At 39.1% G+C, this 18,637-nt stretch overlaps 1 protein-coding gene across 2 annotated transcripts in view; it reads left to right on the plus strand.

Annotated features, from left to right (window-relative positions):
• The window catches only part of EFCC1 (EF-hand and coiled-coil domain containing 1), an 87,049-nt gene that overhangs the window by 26,091 nt on the left and 42,321 nt on the right, over positions 1–18,637 (plus strand). The gene's annotated exons all lie outside the window — the stretch shown is intronic.

Genomic DNA, 18,637 nt, shown 5'->3' on the forward strand with positions numbered 1-18,637 from the left:
AATCCTGATTGAGCATTGAACATTGGAGAACCTTAGTCGGAGTGAAGCCTGAAAACAGCGGCCAAAGCAGACATGAGCAGCGGTGAAAGCGAAAGGGCTCATGAGACAGAAGAGGGTAAGGACGCGAGCGATCAGACAGAGAAGATAAGAGAATCATAGGGATCTGAGAGACTGACAATAATTGGGGGAGGAAAAAAAAAAGAAAGAAAGAACAAATTTAATTTAAGGGAACATTGAAAGATTTCAATTCTGGATTTTGGGGAAAATTGAAAGGATGAACTTGAGATAGAGGGAGACTTGAAGTAAGGAATTAAATAGTCTTATTACAACTTTAAATATTCCACGGATGAAACTGAATAACTTACTGGTCTCTTTTTGGACTATTGGACTGGAGTTGTAGTAAGTGGAGAAGATTTATTAAAGAAAGAGACTATTTGAATCTAAAAATTGACTTGTAAGACTTAAATGAAAGGAGAAACAGCTACAGCGGAAAGTGCAGTGAGACAGTGAAATCAGAGACATTACTCAGCAAGTCTGTGCTTCCGGTGCATTCGGTGAAGGAGTCTTGAAGAACTCGAAGAATTAGTAAATATTAAAGTTTGTATTTGATTATAACACACAAAAAAGGGAGGTGATAATTATTTAGGTATAGATATTTGATTATAGGCATTGATTAGATTGAATTAAATAATTAATTGTGATTACTATAGATTAACTAATTAATTATTGTATAGCAAGGTTGATATATCTCCATTTAGATTTGTATTTGAAATATTATTTCATAACACTATTTTGAGATTAGGGATTCTATAGCACTTATAGACATACAGGTTAATAGTATTTAAATAGAGGAATTTGATATATTATTAAGATCTACAAATCCAGGTATCTGATTTAGAAATTAACTTTAAAATTGTTCTGGAGAATATATATATTGACAAGAGAGGTTAATCCTGTAACATATCATATTAATTAGCATAGTGGCCATTTATAGCTGATACTTCTCAATAGTGAATGTTAATTTGGGACAACATATTTAATATAATACAAAAACAAAAACAAATTTTACAAGAAATGACCTCTGTCACTAACACAATGCTTAAAACTGGAAAGACGACTTCTTCAATACAAACAACTCCAATGCCATCACCCTCAGTGATTGCACAAAAGACAATTGAAGAAACTCTACCGGGAGAAAAACAACCTGCTATCATGAATGCCAATATCCAATCGACCCTCCTTACTTTACAAGAGTCTATGCTAAAGCTTCACGAAATAATGGTGAAAAATCATACCGAAACAAGAGCTGATACAAATGAACTAAAAGAAGAGATGGGAAACTTAAAGGCAGAAATGAAATTAGACATCTTAAAGTTGGATCAAAAAATTGAAACAATACAGCAAGCACTAGAAAGGAATGAATTAACAATAAAGGAGGTTGAGAAAAGGACAGAACAAATGGAAAAGAAGCTGGAAATGGTTGGTGAGCAATTAAGAAATATGAGTAAAGAAATGGACGACTCCTTGGTATATCTGGAAATGGACAAGGCTGCAGCATAACTGAGATTCCAAAATATAATGGAATCTAAAGAAGAGGACTTAGAACAAGTGATGGCAGCAGACCTATTGGAAAAAAATAAGGACGATATTCTGAAAGAGTTAGACGAAGTATATAGAGTGAGCACAAATTACGCAAGACGACATAAACATCCAAAAGAGGCCCATGTGAGATTTGCCAGAAGGAAAGTTCAAGATATTATATACAAAATTTCTAGAGAAGAAACAATTACATATAAAGGAAAAGAAATATATGTGCTTAAACAAATCCCAAGAAGAGTGAGAGAGCAGAGGCAAGATTATAAATTCTTGGCAAACCAATTAAACCAAAAAGGTATCATATTCAGATGGCTAATCCCAGAGGGAATGCTAATCACTTGGGAAGAAAGAAAAATTAAAGTAGACTCCATGGAAAAAGCCCAAGAATTCTGTGAACGATTGATAGGCCATGAAGAATTGAGTAGTAGAGACGAATTAGAAACGAATTCGAAAGACGACCAAGACTATCAAAAAGTAGAGATGGGAATTATAAAAATTCGAAAAACAGACAACATCAAGAGAAAGATGAACTGAAGACGCACAATCAGCCAAAGAGAGACAGGAGTAACTACAAGACAAAGAGCAAGAGTCAATTAGGTGATGGACGAAGAAAAGAAAATACTATCAATCAACATAAATAGCCTAAACTCTAGGATAAAAAGGAAAAGAATATTAACTAAATTAATTAAACAAAATGCAGATATAATATGTTTACAGGAAACTCATATAAGGAAGGAAGAAGAAAAATATCTAGAATGCCCCAAGCTAGGGAATTTGTATATGTTGCCAGCAGATTTTAGGAAAAAGAAAGGGATAGCAGTATATATGAAAGACGATATGAAAGCAGAGCCAATTTGGATAGACCCCAATGGAAGAATTCTGGTGTTACAAATTTGAATTAAATCAATCCCAATTCTACTAGTGGTAATTTATGCCCCTAACGATAACCAAAAGGAATTTTTTTAAACAATTACATGGGAAAATAGTGGAATTAGATAAAAGGAATATTTGTATCTTGGGGGGTTTCAATGCTATTGTGGACCACCGGAAAGATCACAGTAGTGGGGGGAAAGAAGAAAAAAAGAGAACTACCGAAAACATGTGAAGAAATGATGATTGAACTAAATTTGATAGACATGTGGAGGAAATTGAACCCTGAGAAAAAGCAATTTACATTTTACTCCAATCCTCACCAATCATGGACACAATTCGATATGGTGTGGATGAATGGTGAATTAGTAAATGAATTAAAAGAGATTGAAATTTTACCAAACGAATGGGCAGATCATAATCCTACCTTCCTACAAAGGTAGGAAGAAACCAAGGAAAAGGTGAACCCTAAATACACAGCTGATTAAAGAGAAAGAATTTATAAATAGACTTGACGAGGAATTAGATTATTTTTTAAAAGAAAATAATAATGAGGCAACTACAAAACAGAATATTTGGGATACAATGAAGGCAATAATAAGAGGCACAACGATATCATACACTGCTAAAAGAAATAAAGAAAAATATGCCCAACAAAATAAATTAGGACAAAGAATCAAAGAATTAGAAATTCAGCTGCAAAACACCCCAAAAGATTGTAAATTGAAAAAACAGATGCTAATAACTAAACATAAATTAAATTTAATTGAACAAGAAGGAATGGTTTCAAAATTGAATATAGCCAGACAGATATTTTTTGAACAGGCCAATAAACCAGGAACGTGGTTGGCCTACAAACTTAAAAAAGAAAAACAAAAAAGATTGATCTACCAATTAATACATGAGAACAGGGATGCCCAACAAGGGAAAGAAGAGAAAAAAGAAATTGCATGTAATTTTTTTGAAGATTTTATAAAAAGAAGGAGGTAAATGAGGACATGATAAGAAACTATTTGGGTATTACTAAAGATAAAATAATTAAGGAGGAGATGAAGGAAATGTTAACTAGAGACATTACATGCCCCAAGTTAAAAGTAGCAATAGAAAACCAAAAGAACAATAAAACCCCAGGACCCGATGGGATACCAGGGGAACTTTATAAGAAAATAGGAGAACAAATAGGACCTCTCATGGTAGAAGTATATAATGAAGTCCTACTAGGGGCAAGAATGCCGGATTCATGGAAGGAGACACTGATATCGTTGATTGCGAAAGAAGATTCAGATTTACGACTTATACAAAATTATAGACCAATTTCCCTGTTAAATACCAATTATAAAATATTTACCACATTTATAGCAAATAGATTGAAAAAAATACTGAATGAATATATACATAAAGATCAAAATGGATTTGTTCCCAATAGACAAATTAGGAATAATTTAAGAATAGTATTAAATGTTTTGGAATACTACGAAGCTCACCCGGAAAAACAAATAGCCCTTGTATTCTTGGAGGCGCAGAAGGCCTTTGACAATCTAAATTGGCAATTCCTAATCCAACAAATTTACAACATGAATTTAGGCACTAAACTTGAAAACATCGTGACTACAATTTATGATTCACAAAAGGCGAATATTATAATTAATGGAGAGTACACGCGCTCAATAAAAATAGAGAAAGGAGTCAGGCAGGGATGTCCATTATCTCCCCTGCTCTTCATATTATCTTTGGAAACATTGCTTACATGAATTAGACAGGAATAAAAGGACTAAAAATTAAAAAAGAAGAATATAAAGTCATTTGCGGATGATATGGTATTTTTCATAGAGGAACCAATTGAAACAGGTCAAGAACTTTTGAAAGAGTTAGATCAATTTGGGGAAGTTGCAGGACTTAAAATTAATAGGGAAAAAAATGAAATTAATAACTAAAAATTTAACAGAAAAACAAAAACTAAAATGCGACTACAAATAGTAAAAAATGTTAAATACTTAGGAATTTGGTTGACGGCTCAATGCAAAACTAATGAAAAATAATTATAATAAATTATTACAGCAAGTCAAAAAAGATTTAGAGATATGGGTTAAATTGCAAATCTCCTTATTAGGGAAGATTACCACTATAAAAATGAACATTCTGCCCAAATTTATTTACTTATTCCAAACAACACCAATAAAAATACTTAAAAATTACTTTGTGGAACTTAACAAGAAAATTACCAAATTTATTTGGCAAGGGAAAAAACGAGGATAAACCTAAAGGCAATGCAAGATACAAAGAGCAGGGGAGGTATGGCACTCCCAAATTGGGAATTATACTATAGTGCAGCCTCATTACTTTGGTTGAAAGAGTGGGTAAATCTGTCAAATAAAAGAATCTTAGTTCTAGAAGGCCACAATTTACAGAGGGATGGCACGCATTTTTATGGGACACTGGAAAAATTAAGCAGAAGTATTTCCACAGACATATAACTAGAGATTCCTTATTGGCTAATTGGAACAAAATAAAAAAATATTATTTAAAAATTCCAATCTGGATCTCAATGATGGAGGCGATGATACATCCAAATAATTTAGATCTTAATAAAATGATAAAATACAAAGACCTTCTTGATGCGCAAGGAACCTTAAAATCATTGCAAGATTTCCAAGAACAAGGGCTACAAGTAGACCAGTGGGCTTATTTGTAAATTCAAAATAGATATAGCCAGGACAAGAAAATTTTTGGAATTTATGCTAAGGCACAACAATTAGATAAAATCCTATTAGGTCCGGATAAAAAAATATATAGCTAAATTTTATAATTATTTATTAGAGATGGAATTAGAAGAGGAAGTAGTCAAAGGCAACACGATAGCTTGGAGTAGAAACATAGGACGTAACATTACATTATTAGAATGGGAAAAGGTCTGGACAAGGAACAATAAAATTACAAAATCAGCAACATATAAAGAAAATGCCTATAAAATGTTTTATAGATGGCATTTCTCACCCTCAAGAATAGCGAAAATGTCTCCTAACATGAATCCGAATTGCTGGAAATGTAAAAAGAAAAACAGAACATTCTTTCACATGTGGTGGTCCTGCACTGAAGCCCAAAGATACTGGCATAGAATAAAAAAATGGTTAGAGGAAATAACGGCAGAGCAAATTGAATTAAAACCAGAATTCTTCTTATTAGGGATATTTAATAGACAAATTTCTAAAAAATTCAAATATATAATATTGCACATTATTACTGCAGCTAGAATAACCTTTGCACAGGGTTGGAAAGAAGCAGATATTCCAACAGAGGAAAAAGTCATTCAGAAGATAACAGCCTGTGCAGAGATGGATAAGTTAACCTTAGCACTTAAGGAAAAAGAAACATCAGAATGTTATAGAAGCTGGGAATGCTGGTATGACTGGATAGAACAAAAATAGAAAATATATTAGTAAACAACGTAAAATGTCAAAGAGGTAGTAATTATATATTCACAATAAGATGTATTTGTAAGTATATCACCAATATTGATAACAAACAAGGAACCATAGACTGTCGATAATAGAACTGCTAGTTTTTAATAATTTTCTTTTTTCCTTTTTCCTTTTTTTCTGTGTGTTGTGTATGTGTTTGTTTGATATTTTAGTTGTATAATCAATAAAGTTTGTTTTAAAAAAAGAAAGAAAATTTTTACATTCAATTATAGCCAGATGGAGTTATCTGAAAAACAATTTAATCCATTATGCATATTCTGAATAAAATGGTAAATGGCACTGATTGTTAATAGTTGGTAAGAGAAGGAATAAATAGTTGTTCCAAGTAAAATGAGCACAGCATAATTTGTAAGTCGTTACTATTCAGCAACACAAAGAGCCAACCTATCCTCAGGCAGAGAAAAAGAGATTTGGATCTCCCTAGCCCAAGATATAAGATAATAATAGTCTGGGTTATTGTTATGATAGTGTAAACAGAGGAAGAGGCCTGTCTCCTTAGTTAATAACTATAGATAACTGGCTGTCTCCTGCGTCAGTGTTCCTTGACTCAATTAAAGCTGTAAGTCAGGCTCAATGTTGGGCACCATGCTGCCAGCAGTCATTGTTTTTCAAGTTCTCGCCCACCACTGTTAAACTTTTTAAAGAATATAAATGTCTTTGCAGGGTTATATTATATTATATTATATTATATTATATTATATTATATTATATTATATTATATTATATTATATTATATTATATTATATTATATTATATTATATTATATTATATTGAACTGTATTGGTGGCAAATCTTCATGAAGTTGTGAAATTATAATTTCAATACAGCAATACAAGAGCACACAGAGATACAAACTGAATGTAAACCACTCCAAACTTGATTGCAGAAAGTACGACTTCAGCAACAGAGTGGTCAATGCCTGGAATGCACTACCTGACTCTGTTGTTACATCCTCAAACCCCATCCTCAAACCCCATCAATATTTACTATTGATCTCACCCCATTCCTAAGAGGTCTGTAAGGGGTGTGCATAAGCGCACAATTGTGCCTACCATCCCTGTCCTATTGTTGCCATTTATTTGTACCTATTTCCTGCATTCATACTCATGTTTATTCTTATACCTATTAACTTGTAAGCAATTGACAAATCAAATATAAAAAAAAATTGCTAATATAGATGAACTTGTAAAATTCTGCACAGATAAATTTGATAATGACCAAATGGTTGAATGATATGTTGTTCCCCACTCCCAGAGATTTATTTTAGTATTATCAAATGTTTATTTCATACTATCTCTTCAAATACTAGATAATTATACAACATTATTCTGTACTGTTTCTTCATTAGACTTGATTTATTCTAGTGTTTAATGGGGGATTTTACTTCATCAAAATATTCTACTGTCTAACATTGCATCTTTCCTACTCATTGAAAGAAAAATGCTTCATTTTTACAAGATGCCTTTCCAAACCATTAATATACAATGGACACAAATTTCATTTCAGATGGGATAGATTCAGTGGTGGGATTCAATTTTTTTTACTACCAGTTCTATGGGCGTGGCTTGGTGGGCGTGGCAGGGGAGATACTGTAAAATCTCCAGTCAGAGGTGGTATTTTCCAGTTCTCTGAACTACTCAAAATTTCCACTACTGGTTGTCCAGAACTGGTCAGAACCTGCTGAATATCACCTCTGGATAGATTGTTTAATTATTATAAACTCATTATAAATTCAAAAATGTAATTTTGGAGGGGAAATGAAATCTCAAGGTACTGATAGCACCTGATTTCAGAAGAAAGTAAATTGTTAGAAAGAAAATCTTTCTCTCTCACAGACATAGCTGCACATGAAAATGTGTTATTTTTTCCTTTGCTTCCTGATGCATGTTAGCGCTCTTCGTTTAGCCTTCTTTTGATTGTGGAGATCAGTCCGAACATCATGTTGCTCTTTTTAATGAAGATGAAAAGAATAACTTTTATTTAGAAGCATGTGTATTATTATACTTAAAAGTTAACATTTGTAATGAGAAATGTATTGGTCATATTTACAGTATATAGTAGCACTTTTGTCTGGAAATACTTAAGTGTTTTCAGTATTCTTAACATCGTATGTATAAGATCTAATCTGGGCAGGTCACCGGGACCAAAAATCTAGTTTTCTGAGCTTTTGTACTCATGCTGGAACCCAGGGAATTTCTCTTTACCAGAGTGTGTGCTTTGGGCTATTCTGTGCGTAGTATTTATGTGGTGTCTGGTTGGGCATGGTTCTTATTGGTTGATTGGAGTGTTGATGGCTGGCTATTAAGTCGTTGACTGTTGTTTCCTTGTGCTGCCAAGTCCTCCTTCCTAGTTCCTGAGTATTTGATAAGCTGGTGGTAAATCAGCACTCATGTTGACTGCACAAGGGGCCTGTTTCTCAGGCTCTAATCATTTCCCTGGCTATCTTTGTATTTGCCTGGCCAAAAATCTTAGTAGCTGCGAAATTTTGAACAATTTGACTCCCTCAGCCTCATCTACTGTCCTGGTTGTTGAAAAGAGAAAACGGGAGGAAGAGAAGCCTAGATTCATAAAGGTTGACCTCGACTTACAACCATTCATTTAATGACCATTCAACAGCACTGAAAACCGATATTCACCCTTATGATTATCGCAGTATCCCCATGGTCAAGCGATACAAATTTGGGCACTTGGGAACCAGCATGTATTTAACAAGGGTTTCGGTTTCTTGGGGTCATGTGATCACCATCTGCAACTTTCCCAGCTTTCTCCTGACAAGCAAAGTCAAAAGGAGAAATCGGATTCACTAAATCGCGTGCTTCACTTAACAACCGTGGCAAAAAAGTTTGTAAAATTAGGCATTGATTTGTTTAGCAGTGGAAATTCTGGCCCCAATTGCGGTCATAAGTTGAGGACTACCTGGGACATGTCTTCCCAAGCATTGTGGAGGGAGGCTAGGAAACAAAGGTAATAAAGATGGTACGGGATGTTTTATTTTGTCTTCCTTTTTGCACAACGTGGAACGATACATAGCTGTTGGATTGTGCTCTGGTCTAAAATAAATGGAATGTGAAGATGAATGGGTAAATTTCCCAGTGGTTTCCCCCGCCCCCCATTATAACAATCATGTTTGGTCAGGAGAATTTGCTATGAGTCTTTTTACATTTTCTTCACCTTTATTTAGTGGTATAATTTGGACCTGGAAGAATAAAGTCCTCCTTCTTTAGCACCTCTAAAGTGCAAAAAATTTGGGAGATTTGCCTTGTGTGTTTCAGCCCTAAAACCCTCATCATTTATGAAATTCTCTTTAAATTCAGATCTGTCACCACATGTTCCCTGACAACTTAGCGAAAAGGCAAAAATGATCCCTGCATGGGGTGCTATAACTTTCTTCTCTGCCCCCCACCCGCACTTCTCTCTGAATATAAGAAATTGTTGTGTTTCATTATTTTTTTAATAGTAAAGGGAATTAGTTCAAACAAACATTACAGTTTTGTGCATAATGTGCCCCCTTGAAAATGTACACTGATAAATGATTTAAGCATAATAGGTGGGATATCTGGGAAATGCATTTGAAAAGAGAAATATGACAACGAACCACACATTGAGCAGCTTGGTTGCAGACTTTCAATGAAAAAGAGCATATTTCCCATTTTTTACCCCATTTTGTATTTACATCCTTGACTAGCTTTGACATCTCTGCTTCTTTCATTATAACGTATTTTTATTTCAGAGTAATCTCCCTCTCCCCCTCTTTCTTTATGGCTGTCTAAGCCGGAATAGGCAAGTTAAATGTTACAATCTTTACAGAGATTTTATCCAGACATTTAAGAAGTTAACACAACTTGGGGTACATATCAATGTACTGTCCAGTGTGGCTAATTATGAATACAGAGATTATGGGGCTTTACAAAAAACGAATAGAGTTTGAATAGAAAAATCTGAATACATTGGTCTGCTTGGTCTGCTACTGGTACACACTGCTAATTGTAGGAGATTTTGAAAGGATTTCATCTGATCAGAAAACATGACTTTGTTCATTGAAAATGTGGAGCGGTGGAATAATCTGAGGCGAACACGGAGCAAACTTCAGCTTTTACTTTATTGTAACAATAAAGGGTTGCCTCAGCTGCCGCGCTAACAAGACAGCCAGCTGGTGGACAACAGCTAATGCTGTTTGACAGCTCCCTTTTATAGCCTGCTGTCAAACGGCATTAGCCAATAGGAACGGTCTGTGTTCCTGCTGGAAACACGGACCGGAGTGAAGACTTCAGCTCAGTCTTTTCTGAATGCCACACTCCTTTCCCCCAGAACAGAGCATGTGTAGTCCTTCAGATAACTTGGGCGCTTGCGCAGGTGGCCAGATCTTCTAGGTTCTGACGAAGCTGCTGCTGGAAGGAACTTTTCTGCTTGTTGGGCAACTTCTGGTGCCGACGAAGCTGGTGTCTTGGCTTCAGGCATCTCTGGGCGAGGGACAGATGGCTGCTCAGGTAGGCTTGCATTCCTGTCAGATTCGCTGGAAGTTTCTTCGGGCGCCGGCGGTTTCTCTGTTGCAGGAACCTCTTGAGGACCATCTGCGGACGAACTCCAATTCCTTCTAAGTTGATCGATATGGTGGCGCCAGATGCGCCCATCTTGCAGTTGGACCCTGTAAGACTTAGGACCGGTTACCGCCACAATCTGCCCAGGCATCCACAAAGGGTGTCCCGCATAATTCCGGGCATAGACCTGGTCATTTTCAGCGAACTCCCTTGCCTGGCTATTTGATCCTAGGGGTGTGACTGGGGCATAATATGGATGGAGTCTGTCTAAAGTAGTCCTCAGACGTCTACCCATGAGAAGTTCAGCCAGGGACCTATTAGTGGTGGCACAGGGAGTCGTGTGCTGGGTTAGAAGATACTTAGCAAGCCTAGAGTGCCAATCTATGGGCCCAAGCCTTTCCAGGACCCCTTAGCAGATCTGATTGCTCTTTCAGCCAGGCCATTACTGGCAGGATGGAAAGGAGCTGTAAGTGCGTGCCTGATTCCCAGGTTAGCTAGGAAGACCTCAAACTCACAGGAAGTAAACTGGGGGCCATTATCAGACACGATAGTGTCAGGGAGGCCACGGGTAGCGGATATCCTTGATAGAGCCTTAGTGACGGCTTCTGAAGTTGTGGTGGTCATCAAGGTCAGCTCTACCCATTTAGAAAAAGAATCAACCATCACCAGGAATGTACGCCCATGGAAGGGGCCAGTCAGATCAATATGCACCCGGGACCAAGGGGTCCCAGAATCTTCCCACCTGCCTGGAGTGGATGTGGGTGGAGCAGGTCTGGTAACTTGGCATGGCTGACAAGCATTCACCCAACTTGTAATCTGAGCATCCATGCCCGGCCACCATACATAACTGCGAGCTAGGGCTTTCATTCTGACAATGCCGGGATGCCCTTCATGCAAGACCTTTAAAACTGAGGCTTGCAACTTGGAAGGGATAACTACGCTAGTTCCCCAAAGTAAACAGCCTTGCAAAGAAGACAGTTCTTGCTGGCAAGTTTTGAAAGGCACGAATTTGGGGGCATAAGGAATTGTAGGCACCCCCTTCCCACCCAGTCAAGGACTTGGGCGATTACCTTGTCCCTAGCAGAGTGGGCAGCGATATCAAGGGCGGTGATGGGAAGTTTGAGATCCTTGATCAGGAACACAGAATTAGTTGGTGCAGGATCCTCCACAGGAACAGGCAAGGGGCAGCGACTAAGAGCATCAGCGTGGCAGAGACTCTTGCCAGCTCGATGAACCAGTGTATAGGAATAGGCATCCAGAAATAAAGTCCACCTGGTCATCCTTGGAGACAAAATCTGAGGAGTTTGTGTCTCACCAGACAGAAGGCCTAACAGCGGCTTGTGATCCGTGATCAACTCGAAATAGTGTCCATATAGAAACTAATGGAATTTTTTTACAGAAGCAACTGCAGCCAAAGCCTCCTTGTCAATTTGGCTGTAATTGTGCTCAGCTGGGGAAAAAGTTCTGGAGAAAAAGGCAATGGGTGCCTCAGAACCATTAGGCAGTCTATGACTTAAAATGGCACCTATGCCAAAAGGAGAAGCAACTGCTACTAAAACTAAAGGTAAATGCTCATTAAATTGGATCAGAACAGCATCAGATGTGAGCAATGATTTGACTGCACGGAAAGCATGGGCTTCCTTAGGTCCCCAGTGCCAGGGGGATTGCTTATCCAAGAGTCTGTGCAGAGGCTCTGCAACGGAAGCTTTATGTGGCAAAAATGAAGCGTAAAAGTTAAGAAGTACTAAAAAGGCCTGGAGCTCAGTTTTGTTAGTTGGTGTGGGTGCCTCGTGAATAGCCCTTACTTTGGATTCGATTGGGTGAATACCAGAGGCATCAATTCTGTATCCCAAAAATTCTACCTGTGGGGTGGCAATTGTGCACTTCTCTCTTTTTAGCTTAAGACCATGCTTCCTGGAATGATCGAGGACTCCTCTGACTCTTTGCAGTAATTGAGACTTGTCGGGGGCAGATATTAAAATGTCGTCAAAATACGGAATTACACCTGGTAATCCTTGGAGAAGTCTTTCCATTAAAGATTGGAAAATCCCTGGGGCCACACTTACGCCAAATTGGAGGCGCCTACATTTAAAAGCGCCCCTGTGCGTTACAATAGTTTGTAGTTCAGCAGCTGTGTCATCAACAAGAAACTGTTGATAGGCCTGTGACATGTCTAATTTCACGAAAATGGTTCCTGGCTCAAAAGAATGTAGTAGGTGCTGGATAGCAGGGACTGGATAAGCGCTGATTTGTAAATATTTATTCAATGACGTCTTGTAATCTGCGCAGATTCTTATGCTACCATCTTTCTTCAGGGGTGTCACTATTGGTGTTTCCCATTTTGCAAAGTCCACAGGCTCTAATACACCTTGTTTAATTAATTTGTCAAGCTCCATGTCTAATTTGGGGTGGATTGCAAAAGGTACCCTTCGAGTCTTTAAACGGATTGGTACTGCCTGAGGGTCCAAGTTGAAAGATATTGGGGTTCCTGAATAACAGCCCAGCCCCTCGTTGAACACATCAGCATAGACATTAAACAAGGTGTCCACTTCAGCATTTATACTAGAGTGGATTTCGCTTATATGGAGGCCAAGGGCAGAGAACCAGTCTAACCCCAACAGGCTAGGGAGGGCACCATCCACTACCACAAAAGGCAAGTGACCTTTAAAATTTTGAAATTGAACAAAAAACTTGCCTTTTCCAATGACTGGGATGGTTCTGCCTTGGTAGTCATGTAGGGTTAACTGGCAGCCGTGAAGCTTCTTCTTAGCCATTCTGGGAAGTAGTTGTTTCAAGGTGCTCCATGAGATGATGGACAGCGCTGAGCCTGTGTCAACCTCCATCCTGCAAGGTTTCCCTTCTGTAAAAACAAAAACACTGATTTTGTTAGAGCCTTTGTTAGTCAGCTTGGCTTGATAGCAGGTAAAACAGTCTTCAACTTGTTTTTGGAAATGTTGGGTTGTCTGAGGCTTTGGGGCAAAAGTCTTTCCTGCTTGATAGATCCTGGCTAAATGACCCTTCCTCTGGCATTTTAGACAAATGGCATTCCTGAACTTGCAGGATGTCCTGAGGTGGTTTCCCCCACAGCTTAGACAAATGGGCTGAGGCCGTGGAGGTAGATTGGGGTTTGGCCTGTTCTCCCTTTGACTGTTTTTTTGCTGCCTGAGGCAATTTACCTCATTAGCCTCTTCATAGCCTTCTTCTGTGGAGGCTTCATCATAATGGATGGCCGAGCTGCTCTGGCTAATTGGATTTCCCTGAATTTCTGCTACGGAAAGTGCTGGTAGTTCAGCAGCTTGAGACTCTTAATTGCTAATTTAAGGGTTAAATCCCCTTTAGCCAATAGACGCCTTTATAGCCTTAAATCCCTGACTCCACAAACTAGTTGGTCTAATAACATGTCTTCCAGATAGTCTCTAAACCCACAATGCAAGGCAGCTGTTCATAGGGCAGCCATGTACCCACTAATAGTCTCTCCCTCAGCCTGAATCCGTCTCCTAAAAGCATGACGCCTGGCAATTCGGGATGGCTTAGGGGAATAGTGATTGAAAAGAATTTCCTGCAATTCTTCCCATGGAACAGTCTTAATTGAACATGGAGCCAATAATGCCATAGCAGTGTCAAACACTGTGGCTCTGCAAAAACTTAAAAAGTAGAACTTTTTCCTATGGTCGGAAATGTCAGCAAGGTCTATGGCAGGCTTGTCCAACTCGCGGCCCACGGGCCGCATGCGGCCCAGGTCACCTCGTAATGCGGCCCAGTGCCCACCCTAACCTTTGTGCCAAAGCCAGCGAGGTGGAGGAGGAGAGGCAGGCGCAAGGCGGGGCGAGGCGAGCTCCAGGCCGAGCAGCAAGAGAAAAGGTGGGTGCCGTCAGAGCGCCACCTCCTGTTGCCCCCACCCCCACCGCCGCTGCTGCCCCCGCTGCCGCTTCTCCCGCCGCCACCGCCGCCGCCGCTTCTTCCCCACCACCGCTGCTGCTTCTGCCCTCGCCACCGCTGCCCCCACCGCCACCCCCGCCGCCTCTTCCCCCGCCGCCGCTGCTGCTTCTGCCCCCACCGCCGCCGCCACTTCTGCCCCTGCCACCGCTGCTGCTTCTGCCCCCACCGCCGCTGCTGGTGGCGGGGGCAGAAGCGGCGGCAGTGGCAGGGGCAGCAGCAGTGGCGGGGGAAGAAGCGGCGGCAGTGGCGGGGGAAGAAGCGGCGGCGGGGGCAGAAGTGGCAGCGGGGGCAGAAGCGGTGGCGGTGGCGGGGGAAGAAGCGGCGGTGGCAGCGGTGGCAGAAGTGGTGGTGGGGGCAGAAGCGGTGGCGGGGAAGAAGCGGTGGGGGTGGCGGCGGGGGAGAAGTGCTTCTGCCCCTGCCGCTGCTGCTGCTTCTGCCTTCCAGTCCTGCCTCATCCAGCCGGGCCATTTACAGGAGAGGTAGGCGCGAGGCAGGCGAGCTTTCTCTCCCCCCCCCCGCAAAATTTGGCCGGAAAATAAACTGTGATAAAAAAAGTGTGATAAAAAATAATAATTTTTAATAAATAAATAATAATAAATAATAAAAACATCTCACTAACTTCATTTCCAAATAAATTTAATATGTTAACTATGTTTTCTATGGTTTTTTTGGATAATCAGGTATCATTACTGTTATTTTATTTTATGTGCGGCCCAAACCAAATTTTCATCTTCTAATGTGGCCCAGGGAAGGTGAAAGGTTGGACACCCCTGGTCTATGGCATCTAGGAAACAGTCAAATCGGTTTCTGTAGGATTCCCATGTTTCCACTGTCGGTCTGAAAGGCAGGAATGCAGGGTTCAAAGTCATCTTGACTCAGCGGTGCTGGATCTTCCGAGGAAAGTTGAAATTCGCACTCGCAAATAGTGACAGTAAGCTCAGTAGTGACTTCAGCAGCTTGGTAGTGACTTCGGCTCGTTTTTGTAATGACTTCACTCAGCGATTCTTTGCCCGGTTGCCTCTTATATGTATCCCGCCCTCGTCGCCAGTGTTGTGGAGCGGCAGAATAACCTGAGGTGAACACGGAGCGAACTTCAGCTTTTACTTTATTGTAACAATAAAGGGTTGCCGCAGCTGCCGCGCTAACAAGGCAGCCAGCTGGCAGACAACAGCTGATGCTGTTTGACAGCTCCCTTTTATAGCTGGCTGTCAAACGGCATCAGCCAATAGGAACGGTCCGTGTTCCCGCTGGAAACACGGACCGGAGTGAAGACTTCAGCTCAGTCTTTTCCAAACGCCACAGAAAAAGATCACTTTCTCTTATCCCTTCCACAACAGAAGAGGCCATGTCATCAAATAGCCTGGAGTTTTTATTGTTTGACCCACCTGCCCTTATACCTGGGGAAGACAGTACATGACCCAATTATTCAAGTGTCCGGAAAAATTCTAAGTAATGGAAACTTAAACAAGGTTATGAAGTGATTTTCATTTTTAAATAAGGAATCAGTTCCAAATTCCCCCAGTCCAAAACTTTACTGCATTTTAAAGTATTTTTTATAGATATTGAACTCCATAATTTTAAAGATAATGAGCTTTGTTCCATGTGGCATGTTGACTAAGAATTCAGGAAATTAAAGTCCAACTCATCTCCACTTCAAGCAGTCTCTATTCTCTAATGGCTTAGGTAAGCCATATTGCTAGACTTGTAAATGAGTAGGAATAAGTGAGTGGCTGTTCCAAGCCTCCTGAGAGTTATCCCAGATGCAATAACCTATGATAATCATTTACAGAAGTGATTAATTCATGCCAGAATTTCAGCTATTCCTGTTCATAACTCAGTGCTTGCTTAATTCGGGGAAATGTGTTGTAAGGTTAGAAATCAGCAAGTGAAGACTAGAAATTCAGTTACATTTTGGATCACATCAATCACAATAGAATAGCGGTATCAGATCTGGGATGAAAAAATATGGACAGGTAGAAATTGAAAATATACCATGAAGTTTCTTTAAAATGCTAATTAGAATTTCAAACTTACACATCCAAAGAATTACATATACATGCACTTTCTCTGCTAGAAATTATTTCATTTAATTAAATCTAACTTATTCGAAAATAAGTACATATAGAATTTGATGACTCTGATTTCTTGCAAGTCACAGCTATTTTTCTCTAGAAGGCAGATTTGTTTATATTGTCATTTTCAAAAATATTAATTAATGAGAGAGTGGCCGTACAATTTTTCATATCCTGGCCACTGCTCCTCAGTAAGATCCTTTGGGATTGTAGTATTCATCAAATACTAATCATGGATTGATTTAACGAACAAGGAAGAAATATGAATTATACTAAGTAGATGTATTCTCTTCCTTTATTAAGTAAAGAAAAAAAGAAATTAGATACAATACCTTAAAAAGGAAACCAAAGTGAACATGACAGAACAGATAGCTGGAAAACACACATATTTTATCCAAATAAAAATTGCACACCAAATGGACACACTTGCATCTATCCCAGATCTGGGGGAAATTTTTTTTCAGATATGATTAAAGGCTTTTAGGATCAGAGCAAGCTAAACTTCCATGATGATATTTCAGAGGGCAGGTGCTGTAAGAGAAGATTGCCTTCTAGATGACTTATTCAAAGTAACCTAAAGCATGCCTGCTCTACCAGATTTTGTGAGACAAGCATAAATTATGGGAAAGAAGCGCACCATCAGATAGCTAGATCCTAAGCATATTTCTACCCTCCATGGGGGTAGAAATGATTTCCAAACTCCTTTGTTTCTGCTCAGACCCACTCCTCTTTCCAGTAAAAAAAGGAAGATAGTGAAGTTCCTCACCCCCCTTCTTTTCCTTGTTTCTGTTTCTAGATCCTACATAAGCATTTTTAGACAAAGAAAGATAGGTGATGGGGCACCTTGAGACTTGTATATTCTTTGGAATGGTGATTGAAATCAATGTGAAAATGGTAACTTTAACAGGGCTATCTTGACCTAAGAAACCCCAATAAATTGGGGAGGATCTGAAAGATTCCCGCCTCCCCAGAATTGTTAGGTCAGAGTGAATCATTGGCCTCTTGTACACAGATGAGCCAATTGCAAGAGTCATTTAGAGACCTAATATTGAAAGTTGAACAATAACTGTTTGAACATCTATATTCGGCCCCAGCTGAAAGATTTGCTTTTTCCTTGGGAGGAAAATAAAATAACAGAAAGACAAACATGGATATCCTTCATGGTGTGCAGACATTACAGACACAATCTTTGGCAGGCAGCATAAAGTCAGTCAGTGAGACAGACACAGACAGACAGACAGACAGACAGGACGTGAAATCTGTAGCTGAAGCGGGTGGAGGAGTTGAGAACTGGCCAGAATTATTGAAGGGGAGGAAGCAGAGAGAAGCAGATCCTTTGAATGCTTATCTAGATATTCTGTACTGAGTACAGTTAACCTAGTCAGATTCTTGTAAATAGGTAAGAAGCAATAAACATACTACTCTGATCAGCTCCCAGTGTTTTGGTTCTATCACCTGATATAGACAGACATCAGGTTCTGTTATTCTAATACATTATCTCTGCACTTTACAGTAGAAGAAGAGAGATAAATGAACCAGCAGTATGTATCCTTAAATCATCTGCTTTCTTTTCACGCACAAACTTTATAACCAATTAGTTACTACCAGGCACAAATTGGCATTGTAATAGATATAATTTTCTATTACATCGATTTATGGTTCACTTAACAATCACAGTGACTTGTTTTATGACCATTTTAAAAGCAGTCATGAAATCCTTATCGGTCACGTGGTAATCCATTTATTAACTACAACAACTTACTGCCAAAACTTACTTTCCAAAAGAATGTATTTATAATCAAAAATGGAAAGATATATCTGCTAGAATTTAACTTGATGACCATTTGGCAGGTATTTCATCTTACAGAGAGTATTATTGTTATTTCCTACGGTCACATTCCTATACTAAAATGTTTTAGACTGGATTTTTTAATTTATGTGCCACCCAGGGTCAGTTTTGAATTGGATATTATTAGAAATCTAAATGATAAATAAACGTTATTCCATTGTGTTTTCCATGATTACAGGTGAATTTAAATACAGGTGTTTTTAAAGACAGTCCTATTTTGATCTGGCAAAATTGGAATGCATCTATCAAAAACAGTAACAGAGAACACTTGTACATGTTAGAAAATGGCATAAT

This window comes from Pseudonaja textilis, chromosome 2 (assembly GCF_049901715.1).
Source record: "Pseudonaja textilis isolate UNSWEBS1 chromosome 2, rPseTex1.2, whole genome shotgun sequence".
Classification (NCBI taxonomy): domain Eukaryota; kingdom Metazoa; phylum Chordata; class Lepidosauria; order Squamata; family Elapidae; genus Pseudonaja; species Pseudonaja textilis.